Source organism: Pieris brassicae, chromosome 4, assembly GCF_905147105.1.
Source record: "Pieris brassicae chromosome 4, ilPieBrab1.1, whole genome shotgun sequence".
In the NCBI taxonomy this organism is placed as follows: Eukaryota; Metazoa; Arthropoda; class Insecta; order Lepidoptera; family Pieridae; genus Pieris; species Pieris brassicae.
Window position 1 is genome coordinate 12,643,568 of NC_059668.1, and position 11,919 is coordinate 12,655,486.

Sequence of the window (11,919 nt, forward strand, 5' to 3'; positions counted from 1 at the left end):
TTTCAAAACATGTAAATAAATTCACGACATAAGTAATACCTCATAAATTTTTTTGGTGCTTGAGTTAAGTTCGGTGGAGGTTGTGATCGATACAGTCTTTACCATAAGGGCACAAGGGGGCCGTGCCCATTCTTAAGGGGCTCCGAAGGACCGACATTTTCTCTCACACATTTATTCTCAAAACATTTTTGTCGGGCACATTACGCGTTTTTCACAAATAAATGAAACTCTTTGTTGGGTGTCAACTGGCTTCAATCATTTTAAAGTTTATCTTATACCTAACATAAAGCTAAGCTATGAAAAAACTAACTTTACTTATTTAAGGGTTCATAAATCTAAGTGGCACTTATGTCACCTATAACGAATATAAGTGTAGTGAACCTATTGGACATTATCGGAAACGCGAATGTTATTTTACAATTTATGAGTATGGAAAAAACTAAAGGTCTCATTTTGGCTTCTAGTGTGCGATGATCGCCAACATTTGGTTTGCGCTTCTAACTATTAATTAAAATATAAAATAAATTTAACTAACGTTAGGTAACATAACTCTTGTGAAAATATATATTATATCGATAGTAGGTAGTGCGATTGAAATGAATTAATTATCACTTAATTACTTTTATTAAAAGACTTCAAAGGTTCTGACCATTTATAAAAGTTAATAAGTGAAACCAGACGATTTTTTTGTAATCGTTTAATACAAAATTGGGTGTAGCTTTACAAGTTACAATTATTTTATTAATCGAACGTGGAGTTTTATATAAAATATGTAATAATAAAACATATTTTTCTTGGTATATTTATAAATGTAAATGAAAAGTTTAGTCACGTTTATTAACCTATACAACCAAGTGCATGCCTTTATATTCATATCAAACATAGCATTCGAATTTAAAAAAAACGAACGAATATAGCCAAAAAGAGTAATTTTCATTAACTACGTCAAGAACGCATTTTTTGGTATTGTAAAGTTTTCAATCTCGATAAAAAGCTGTAATTCCTATATATATACGACGGCGACCGCATCTCTCATACGCATTATACGATGTACTCACGTCTATATAAAACCGGGGACAGCGCCAAGTCTAAAATTAAGGTCGGCGAGAGCGTCCGAACACCGCCGAATCCGCCCGCCCGCCTCAGTCCACAATCAGCTGCCGTCGAAATTTCCTAAAATCAATCGAACGCGTGCCTGAAAACTCCACTTGGTTATCGCGAAAAATTCAAAAGTAAACGTGCTCGCGAGTCGCCATTGTGATTTTTTTTTGTATCGTGGCAGTGTGAGTGATTTGTGGATTTACGAACGTCCGTTTAAGCGGTATGTAATATTATTTATACTAAGGGATGGTTTTTAATATCTTCGATTTTAATGATAAACACGTGTTCGCAGTATAGGGTTACATAGCTTTATCCCTTTGATATTGTTTGGTAAAGCTAACTGTGTATATATAATAAAAGTAAATTGCCAAAACATACGTACTTTCAGTATGTAGTTATAAAATGAAAAAAAAAACTATATTTTCAAATTTCCTTTTTAATGTTTTATTGTTTGTTGATATGAAATGTATATAATATAATAAATGTACCTACGATTATATATGTGGGTATGTGATATTTGAAAAGTCCAATATAACGGATTTTAGCCTTAATTAAATTTTAGATATAATTTTTCTTCTACTAAATTCCTATAAAAAATTGGAAGCTCCACATTCAAGCGGTAAATAAAACAATGTGATACTCGGATATTACGCGCTTTTAAAATTACGACATTTTCTCTTATTGATAAAAAATTTCATATTTTGATGCACTTCTTCCAGTAATTTCTAGAAAATATATTTCACCTTGAGTCCGCATTGCGTCAGCCTCAGCCGACTTTTAGTCTAGACATCGGAAACCGGAAGCTGTTTTCTATCGATTTTCAAATTCTTGGTGCTCCTTAACTTATAAAACTCTATAAGGGAGCACTTAACTATACTCTTAGATTTGAAAACTTTTAACAAGTGTTTAAGTCGGATAGTTGAGTAGACTCATTACTCCTTACATTATTTATTAAACTTTAGGTACGCATACCTAAAACTGCTATTATCTACATTTAATATCGATTAAAATATTTTTTTTATTATTATCTGCATTCAGCATTTATATAAAACTTTCAGTATGGAATTATAATCGTATAGTATTTCTGATGTCAGTTCAATATATTTATTTCCTTAAATAAAGACACCATTTGTTTTGATTGTGAACAATGGGTTTTATGATTTTTACGTCGTGTTTCTATGATAACACTCAGAGTGGAATCTTACATCGAACTCTCGTATGTCAAAATTCAAAACGTTTTTGTCTTACTTAGAGCTAAGTCTCAGCTTTGACTCTCCCTAATTGTAGTTTTGAGATTCAGGTTCAACTAGAGCTTGACGGCGTTTTCTCAGAGCGGAAATAAAAATGAACTATTACTGTTTATTCTGGGTCAAAGATTCAAACGTAATTGAGCTCACCAATTCACATATTAACATACGTTGTTAGAAGCTGAAAGTAGGGCGTTTAAGTCATGATTTACGAATAATATCGTGTATTTTGAAACTGACGTTTCCGTGTTAATTTTAATTTGATTTACGGGATAAGTCAAATTCGCCGAGTTTAAACATACAAAGAATATTAGTTCTAATGACACACCAATTTTTACTAAATAATCTCAGTCATTTGTTTTTTCATAATGTCATCTTCATCATCAATATATATACGGCCATCATCAATGTATATACGGCCATCATCAATGTATATACGACCATCATCTATGTATATATGGTCCGTTGTGGACTGTATATCCAGTCTCTGCAAGTATATTTCGCCATCGCAATCCATGTCGTGCTTCTTGCGTCCACCACGCAGAATTGATTTGAACACCTATTGTTTCGAGTTTCTTGACAACTCCATCCCACTTGCGCAGCCTCAGTCTACCGGGGGCTGTCTCCTACCACATTGTGAGTTCAGTAAGGACCGTGGGATTCTGCCATTCAGTGCGCATGACCCAATTTCTTGAACGATATTGAAATCGTCAAGGAAGTTGTAAAGATCTTCATTTTTTCATTCAAGTGAATTTGCCAAACACCAGGGCCAGAAATTCTACGAAATGTTCCGCTCGAAAATAAAGCTAGAACAAGCTTCTATCCTTTGTTTTACCTGTTACTTTATTTGAAAATGCATTTGTATTTTTCTCTGAAAGTTTACCGATACAATACGTGTTGTTCCAACGTTAAAAATACGAACAAGCGCCCTTGGCCAAGTCGTAAAGGTTGAAATCGACTGGTAGCGGATGCGTCGGCGCATTTTCTGACAAAACCATGATCGATTAGGGTTGTCACGTGGTTTATTATGCAATACAACGAAATTTTGGCTATGCTCCCTAGTATATATTATTTGGATTGCAAGTTTTACAAGGACGAGTCTGTCTTAATTTATGAAATTTTTTGGATTCTATTATTTCTGAATCTGATCGAAAAATGATTAGTTGAAAGTATCAAAATCGTCGTGGCATACAGCTGAAATTTAATCTAAATTGTTTAAAAAATTGCCGTATCGTTTAGTTTAGATCTATGTTTTTCTATTCCTAAAACATAAAAGATATCTATTATAGATAAAAGATATCTATAAGCAAGTACTTATAATCTATTAACGGATTTTTAAGAAGTTTCGAAATGATATATATGCTTATTTCATACATATATTCAAATCGCCCAATAACACCTATAAACCAGAGACTAAAGTTCTTCTACGTTCGTAAGTTCTTATTCATAAAAATATAAGTACATATAACAGTAAGTGCACAATTTAATTAAAGTCTGTCTCGTTTTATCTCCGCATCAATACAATTTGTCAGAAAGAGACAAAAGAGTAGTTAAATTAAAAGCGTGCAGTAATACGGTCTTTGATATAACCAACACCATGAACAAAAGCTTAAATATTAGTCCATGGACTTAGTTGAGGTGTCGGCTTTTTCATCTGACGAAAAATATAGTTCTTAATGCATTAGCGACTGGCCTAAATAGATGCAGTGACAGTTAAGATGAAATGAACGCGGCGCATGCGCATATTTCCACATTATGGCTCGCCAACGCGCCAACGTTGAATGCCAATAGTTTATGGGTTTAATAAATTATTTTATTTTCATAGTTTCGTTTTAACTGACGACTTTTAAATTACTTTAATGCCATCGAGTAGTATAGGAATTCAACCAACTAAAGGCAAACAGCAGACAACTGAGCTGTATAAGCAAAACCGACTAAAACAATTTGAAATAGCCGTAAAGTTTTCTGAAATTTTGTCGCAATTGCGCAAGTTACTTTCTTTGTATTTTCATAGGAAATCGTAAAAAGTTGAAATCATTAAAGTATTTCTCAATTTATGGCAACTTCAATGTTTTCCTTTGTTTATTATTTTGACTACTTTTCCTGCTATAGAAATCCCATCCTGGATATATTCAATTAGTACACAAAATTAAAAGAATAAATAAGACAACACATACAATTTTGGTTTTCATTTCAATTGCTACAGGTTTATATGTTCAATAGCTGTGTGGTTATATTTTAATCGACTATAATAATACCTTTTTTCCATATTCTAAATGTCCATTTTAAATGTTGTTAGTATGTATTTATAGCTAAATGTCCGTAGTGATTTGTTAGTCGCCTGTGATATGATGATTTTATGTGAAGGCCTCCTCCAACCCTCTATCTCTATTCCTGTCCTCTCTTTTCCTGTAGTCTGCCAGACTTTTCCTGCTATTTCTATCAAGGTACCTGCCTGATTTGTTTTTGGCCTGCCCAAGTCGACTATACTACAAAAAAAAATATTGTTCCTGAGATATTCCAACCATTCAATCAAATATTTTAAATTTATATCATGATGATAATCGCGAAGAATTCGAATGAGAGGTGAGAATGGAGGGTTCTGAATTTTACCATATTTTTATTTATAAAAACTAATTCACTTTTTTTCATTTATAGCTTAGACATTATAAAAATTAAAAGTAAAGTAGTGAAAAAGTTTAAACTTGTTTTATTTGAATTCTTTTTACACAGTGATATAAGACCGATTTTTATGTAAAAAGAGAACTGAACTTTTTATTGAACTGAACTGAATTCAGAAATTCTTACAGAAAAAAAAACAAATGCCGTCTTTAAACACCAGCCTAGGAATTACCTCTCATTCGAATTTTTCGTATCGTATCATATCGGATTCAACAGTACTTATCTAGATTTGGTACTATAAATACGTCAAAATAAATAAATAAGGGGTTCTATCTATCAGTCAGCCATTATAGCTAACGAATTATTTTGAGACTGTTAGTCTATGTGCTGGAGTCGATGTTCGGATTATTATTAGATTGCAGTGACGGTACTGTGATACAATAGACGAATTTAGCTTCAGAACCACTTGTGTAACTTATGATTCCTGTTATTTTTCTTCCACTGTAATTATTTGTGTGGGCGGTTTTATTTATTAATAATTAAATTGCAAGTTTATTTTTTACAACATGTTTAACATTAATTTATTGGTGATTGGAGTCTTCTTTTTTGCTTTAATGCAAAAAAGAATACCTGTGCCAAGACTCTTTTTAGAACTTCTGATCTCTTTCTAATCTATAATAAGACAGGTTAGATATTGAACTGCCTTGATACTAGCTATCTAGTACATCTTTTGCCTAATAACATTTGTGTCATGATGTAGCACAAACTTTAAAGGTAGTAGATATTTTCCTTTTATCAAGCTTTGGTGAGCTTGCTTTATCAAGCTTTTACAAATACCTGTTTTCATTATACATCCATGCATTCAAAGACAACACAATCATATTTTTTTTTACTTTTCTATTAATTCTATTGAGGTATGGTGTTGGTGTAAAGCTGAATTGTATTGCTCCTATTTTTGTGAACCTTAGTTGTATCATTAGTAAATTTAGATTTAATTTACTGCCAAATATTATTGCATAATAATGACAACACATTTATGATCCCAGCACGATAAACTGGAAATACACATCAGATGACAGGTGTCGCAATAAACATTATTTAAGCTTATAGAATAAGTTTCTATGATAATTGATATTAGAAATTTTACATCAGGAAGTCACGCTGGTTTGAGTAATAAAATGAAAAGGGATTTGTCTAACATAGATAAAGCGAGACGGAACTTCACTTCTGGCCACCGTTGTCAACTCGATAAAGCGCAAATTCATCCCCACGTGGAGTAGTGTTCTCACCACTGGGCGGAAACTCTCCAGTAGCAGCTCCTTCCATTTGACCGTATGCAACGAAGAGATGTAGGGGTTCCGCATTTACCATCGAGAGTGTTTAGAGGAGTACCTGCAGCTAAGTTTCATCATCGGACATCAAGGCAGAATGCAAAATACCATAAGTCATCTCGACGTCCGTCGTTCCTCAACTGAGCGTTTATTAAGACTAGTGAAACCAGCTGACTACTGAAATTTCTGAGCCAATTCGCCTTAGAGTCTTTCAAGAAGATAACATACTAGTTCTTAAAAGGTTGGAAACGCGAGGCTTCTGGCAATGTGATACTCTCCCCATGGGCGGCGGTATCACTAAACATCAGAAGTGCCTCCTGCCCGTTTGCCCTCTGTTACATTAAAAACACTTTCTTTTTACTGTCATATATATATCTGTCTATACTTATACCCTTTACCCTTATCAAACCACTCAATTCATCGATTTTATGATTCTACAGGTACTACAAACCACAGGTTAGTTGCCGGTTACCAGTACGGGGTGTATTATTTTACACCTTGTATATGTCAGTTTCGAATTATAGTGAAGCTAAGTGATTCGATATTTAAAAAATACTTCTATTCTTATATTTCATTGCAAATGGTTGGATTATTAATAGTAGAAATAATTAAAAATACGCGATTGTCAAAGCCGTAAGTTGGAATTTGGCCAGGTATCTTTAGGGAACTGCTGGTCTATTGAATTCTCAGTCTGGCTGACGGCCATTTTGTTGAGGTCGTTGACTATGTCATGTGCTTCCTATTGTGTAATGTTTGTATTTGGTGATTTCATTTATTCAATACCTATGTATGGATAATTATAATTGGTTTAATCTTATTTGATTATATACACATGTAAATCCAAATAAAATACTCTTTTTTAAGAAAACGCCCGAGAGAATGGCACTTATTGTTACACATAATGTTTTCCAAAACACTTATAAAACTTATTTATTCTTTGTTTATTTATATACAGAAATACATAAACCTAACAACTTAACAAACAATAATGTCGAGAAAAAATATAATATACACAATATCGCTAAAGTGAATTCACTCGAACATATAAATACGTATATGTCGATAGTGTCGAGCATTCGGTAGGCGCAACGTCTTTGATAACGGCGATCTGCAACAGACTGGTTCTGGCCCTTGGTAATGTAAACAACCTTGGCCTTCGTACGAAGAAACCAAGTTCTTGGAGAACACTTGGGTTGCTCACCACCCTGAGCATTATTTAACCTTTTATCAATAATTGTACTACCCTTTTTAAATAATAAATGAAACTGTTTTATATTTTACTGCTATAAATAAAGTTTTTAATTGAAAAAATTCTTTGATCCTAATAATAAACCGTAGCAATAACGCCTTATTACACTCACATTGTAAACGACGAACAAAAATAGTTTCGATTTCGACAAAATTCTTATTACCTTGTTTGATAAATATACAGAATGTGCCTGTCCCGTTGAGTTATAGGATTTCAAATACATTAATATTAAAGAGATGCCTTGGGTAGGAATAAACCAGTTCTAAACACAAATCTTGTGTTATCTTAAAGTGAAACATTATTAAGGTAATCTTGGTTCGTACAATTCCGATACTGGCCATCTGCTGAATATAACGAATGGTTTTTGAACCGCAGTTTTGTAACTGACAGTTGTGATATATTGTCTTAACATTCTATAGATCAGACAGAACGTCGAACAAGATATAGCTGATGATTTTTGTTCTGTTGATATTTTATTTGTTTTATATTTCAGGAATGATACATGAATTTTCTACATTCGATGTAAATACCTAAAGATAAAATTTAAAACTATCACAAATATTGTAGTTAAGTTTATCCAAATTAAAAGTCTAAATCCAAATATAATACGAAAACTATTATGGTTTTCGGTGAATCTGTTGAAAACAATATAATTTGTTTAGCAACATATTCATAATATATAGTATCAGCACTCATGTTCAACGCAAGTTTTGTATTAAATAATTAGAAAAATATCTTACTAAAAAGGAAATATATTAGTTTGCCTTTCACTTGGAACCTTGCTACAATATATAATAATAATCGTTTATGTACCAAGATACTTGTACAGTGGGTAGATTGATCAAATGTAAATACAAATGTCAGCCATATATAAATAGGCATGCAAATGTCATATCAATTTTTACAATGTCTTATAATAAGAACATAAAATAATGTCAAAGTTAAGTTATTTTCAATAGGTGTCAAATCTATAGACCAAATACTACGCCTCCGCTATAAAGACACCTTGCCTATCTACAACTTCTAGGAAGGCGATTAAATAGTTTGATAGCCATGGCGTAACAATTTTTTGTATACATCGTGGTGGAGCATGAAGGGACAAATAGAAAAGTATCTAGGATTCGACTGTTCAGACTCGTTGTTACCTTGGCTACTGCAGAGCCGGCCTAATTTATTTTACTAAAGACACAAATACCATACGAATATATAAAGCATATAAACAAGTAGTTGGAAGAAATATTAAATGTTTAGTAACCAGTTTTATATAGTCTGCACAAGACATCACATAAATAATATTGATCGTCAAAAAGGATGACTATTAATTGGCTACATTGTATGTTTATAGTGGTTTCCACACTTAAACACCCATTAACAAAAACCTTCATATATAAAAACTTCTATACAAAATATTGTAACTAATAAGTGGATTTCGTGAGTCGTAAATAATTGAAGACATTTGCATTTGAATTGGATTGTTGCCTCGGTTACTTCGGGAAGTTATATAGTTATCCTAAATAGTGATTTATTATTTTTCAAGCATCCTTATCGATTTGTTTTCTATTATATTGGAGCTTAGAAACTTGGAATTAATTAATATTTACACTATACTAGAACTACACGGTAAAATAAGCTTGGAAAATTAACGATGAAAATAAATTTGTTAGGTCTTGTTTCTCAACTGAAAATATTTAATAAATATATGTCCATGGGCTGCGATGACTTTTGGGCGTCTTGTAGACTGGCTTGACCCCTATCACAGACAAAAAACAATAGATTTTAATAATTTTTAACAATGTCCATGTCCAATGAGAAATGCGTCCGAAACATACATTAAAACATTTATTTGGAGGTTCTCGAAGCTTACAGAATATAGTAGAACTTTCCACACAGTAGCCCGTGACTACAATGTAATGTAATTATAGGCGGAGATCTCAACATAAACATATTAGATACCAATATAAAAACTAGCCAATTCCTAGATTTATTGTTAGAATTTAAATATACTCAACATGTAAAAAAACCCACACGTACTACTCAAACCACATCAATATGCTTAGACTTAATATTCACTAACTTTCACCCAAATAAAACATCCACAACTGTTGAAGATTTGGGTTTTTCCGATCATAACGCAACCATAATAAACATCACCATACCAAAAATTTACACCACACATGAGACATTCTACACATATAAAAGATCATTTAGCGATGGAATCATATCAACAATATTATAACAACAGATCATAATATTAACGATAACTATAAAGTATTTCAAGATACGCTTATGAATGTACTAAATAAAAGCATACCAATACGTAGAATAAAAATAAAAAATATTCATAAGAAACATTGGTTGACGAAAAGCATAAAAATATCCTGCAAAAATAAAATAAATTATTAAAAATACTTACACTAAACGCAAATAACGCAATAATAACAAACTATTATAAAAAATATGAAAAAATTGAATTAAAATTGTAAATACGGCAAAAAAAACTACAATACAAAATGGACAAATCCAATAATAAAGTAAAAAGAATGAACGCACCAATAAAACATTAAAAAAAGAGCAAAATAATCTAAAACTACAAACAAATATAAAAAAAATTAGTGAACCCAAACGGGTAGCTAACATTTTCAACAACTTTTTTGCATCTATCGGCGAAGAAAGCCAAATGCAAAAAAGTAGACCAAAATGTAATCCCGTACTTTCTCCTTCCGAAAACACAATGTTTCTCAGCCCTGTAGAACCTTATGAAATAAATATTTTAATAAAAAATCTTAAAAACAAAAATAGCCACGGTATTGACGAACTCCCACCAAAATTACTTAGGAAATGTGCAGACGAACTCACTCTACCATTCTACAAATTGATAAATCAATCCTTCGAGGAAGGTGTTATTCCTGATCAACTCAAAATAGAAATAGTAAAGCCCTTACATAAGAAAAACGACAAAACAGACCCCAATAATTATCGTCCAATAGCTCTATTACCGACTGGATCAAAGACATTTGACAAAACAATGTGTGATCGGGTGTACGCCTTCTGCGAGAAATATGGAATATTCAATGAATGTCAAAATGGTTTTCGAAAAAACAGGTCAACAACTTTAGCAGTATATAAATTCATACAGGAAGCTTTTAATATAATAAATAATAAAGAATACGCAATCGGTCTGCTCCTAGACATGACTAAAGCCTACGACAAGGTACAATATGAAATATTGTTAAATAAATTAGTAGAAATAGAATTCTATAATAATGAAACAAAAATTCTCCAAAATTATCGCTCTGACAGTAAAACAATAAAAGCCTCAATACCACAAGGAAGCGTTATAGGGTGCCTTCTTTTTCTCATTTATATAAACGATCTTACAAAAACCATTCCTGGTCCATGTGTTTTATTCGCTGATGATATTTCGATTATAACCCCCTGTCATGATATCACTAACATACACTCTACACTCAATAATATTCTAACAAAAACAATAACCTGGATGAATGCACACAATCTTGAAATCAATTTTGAAACAACCAAAACATTAGCATTCCACCCCCGTCAAAAAAAGCCACTTTCTCTAAATTTCTCTTTTAACAACCACACAATAGAAAAAGTTAACGAATTTTCATTACTAGGTATAACAATAGTCACAAACATAAACTGGAAATCACACATACTAAAAATAAAATCAAAACTATCAAAATTTTTATATGCTTTCCGGGAAATAAAAAAGATTACGGACCTGAAAACCGCTCTAACCACCTACTACGCCTATGCACATGCATGGCTAAACTATGGTGTAATAATGTGGGGAAATAGCACCGATGCACCAGCACTATTCACAACTCAAAAAAAGTTAATTCGGATAATAGTTAACATAGAACAAACAGACAGCTGCAAACCACATTTCATAAAACTAAACATTATCACTCTACCCTCATTATACATATTGGAAATCTGTAAATTTGCCCAACACACAAAGAATTTTACACCACACGCGAAGACATACAGACAAGATACACACTTCGACACAAAAAACGCCTAAACCTACCATCTTCCCGATTACAAATACATGCATCTAGCCCACTAGTCATGTCAATCAAAATTTATAATAAACTACCTGAGACACTAAGAAATGAAAAAAAGATACATATATTTACAAACTAACTAAAAAAACTTCTTATACGTAAATATTATTATAGCGTTAATGAGTACCTAGAAGATAAAAATATAATTTCATAATTATTAATCCCTAAATATTCTAAATTAAATAAATAAAAAAATGTTATTCTATATAATTAATACTAACCTGAAATGTAAAATTTTATGTACTATTTTGTTACTATTAATTATGTGATATAAATTT

General features: G+C 32.0%; 1 protein-coding gene across 5 annotated transcripts in view; it reads left to right on the forward strand.

Annotated features, from left to right (window-relative positions):
• The first annotated feature begins 1,143 nt into the window (after positions 1 to 1,143).
• Positions 1,144 to 11,919, forward strand: part of LOC123709073 (nesprin-1) — a 137,996-nt gene continuing 127,220 nt past the window's right edge. For 4 of the 5 annotated variants that reach the window (XM_045660172.1, XM_045660174.1, XM_045660177.1 and 1 more), the window contains exon 1: positions 1,145 to 1,321. The gene's annotated coding sequence lies outside the window, so the exon portion shown is untranslated. Of the gene's footprint in view, positions 1,322 to 11,919 lie in introns of all 5 variants that reach the window. The other variant, XM_045660175.1, reaches the window with a different exon arrangement.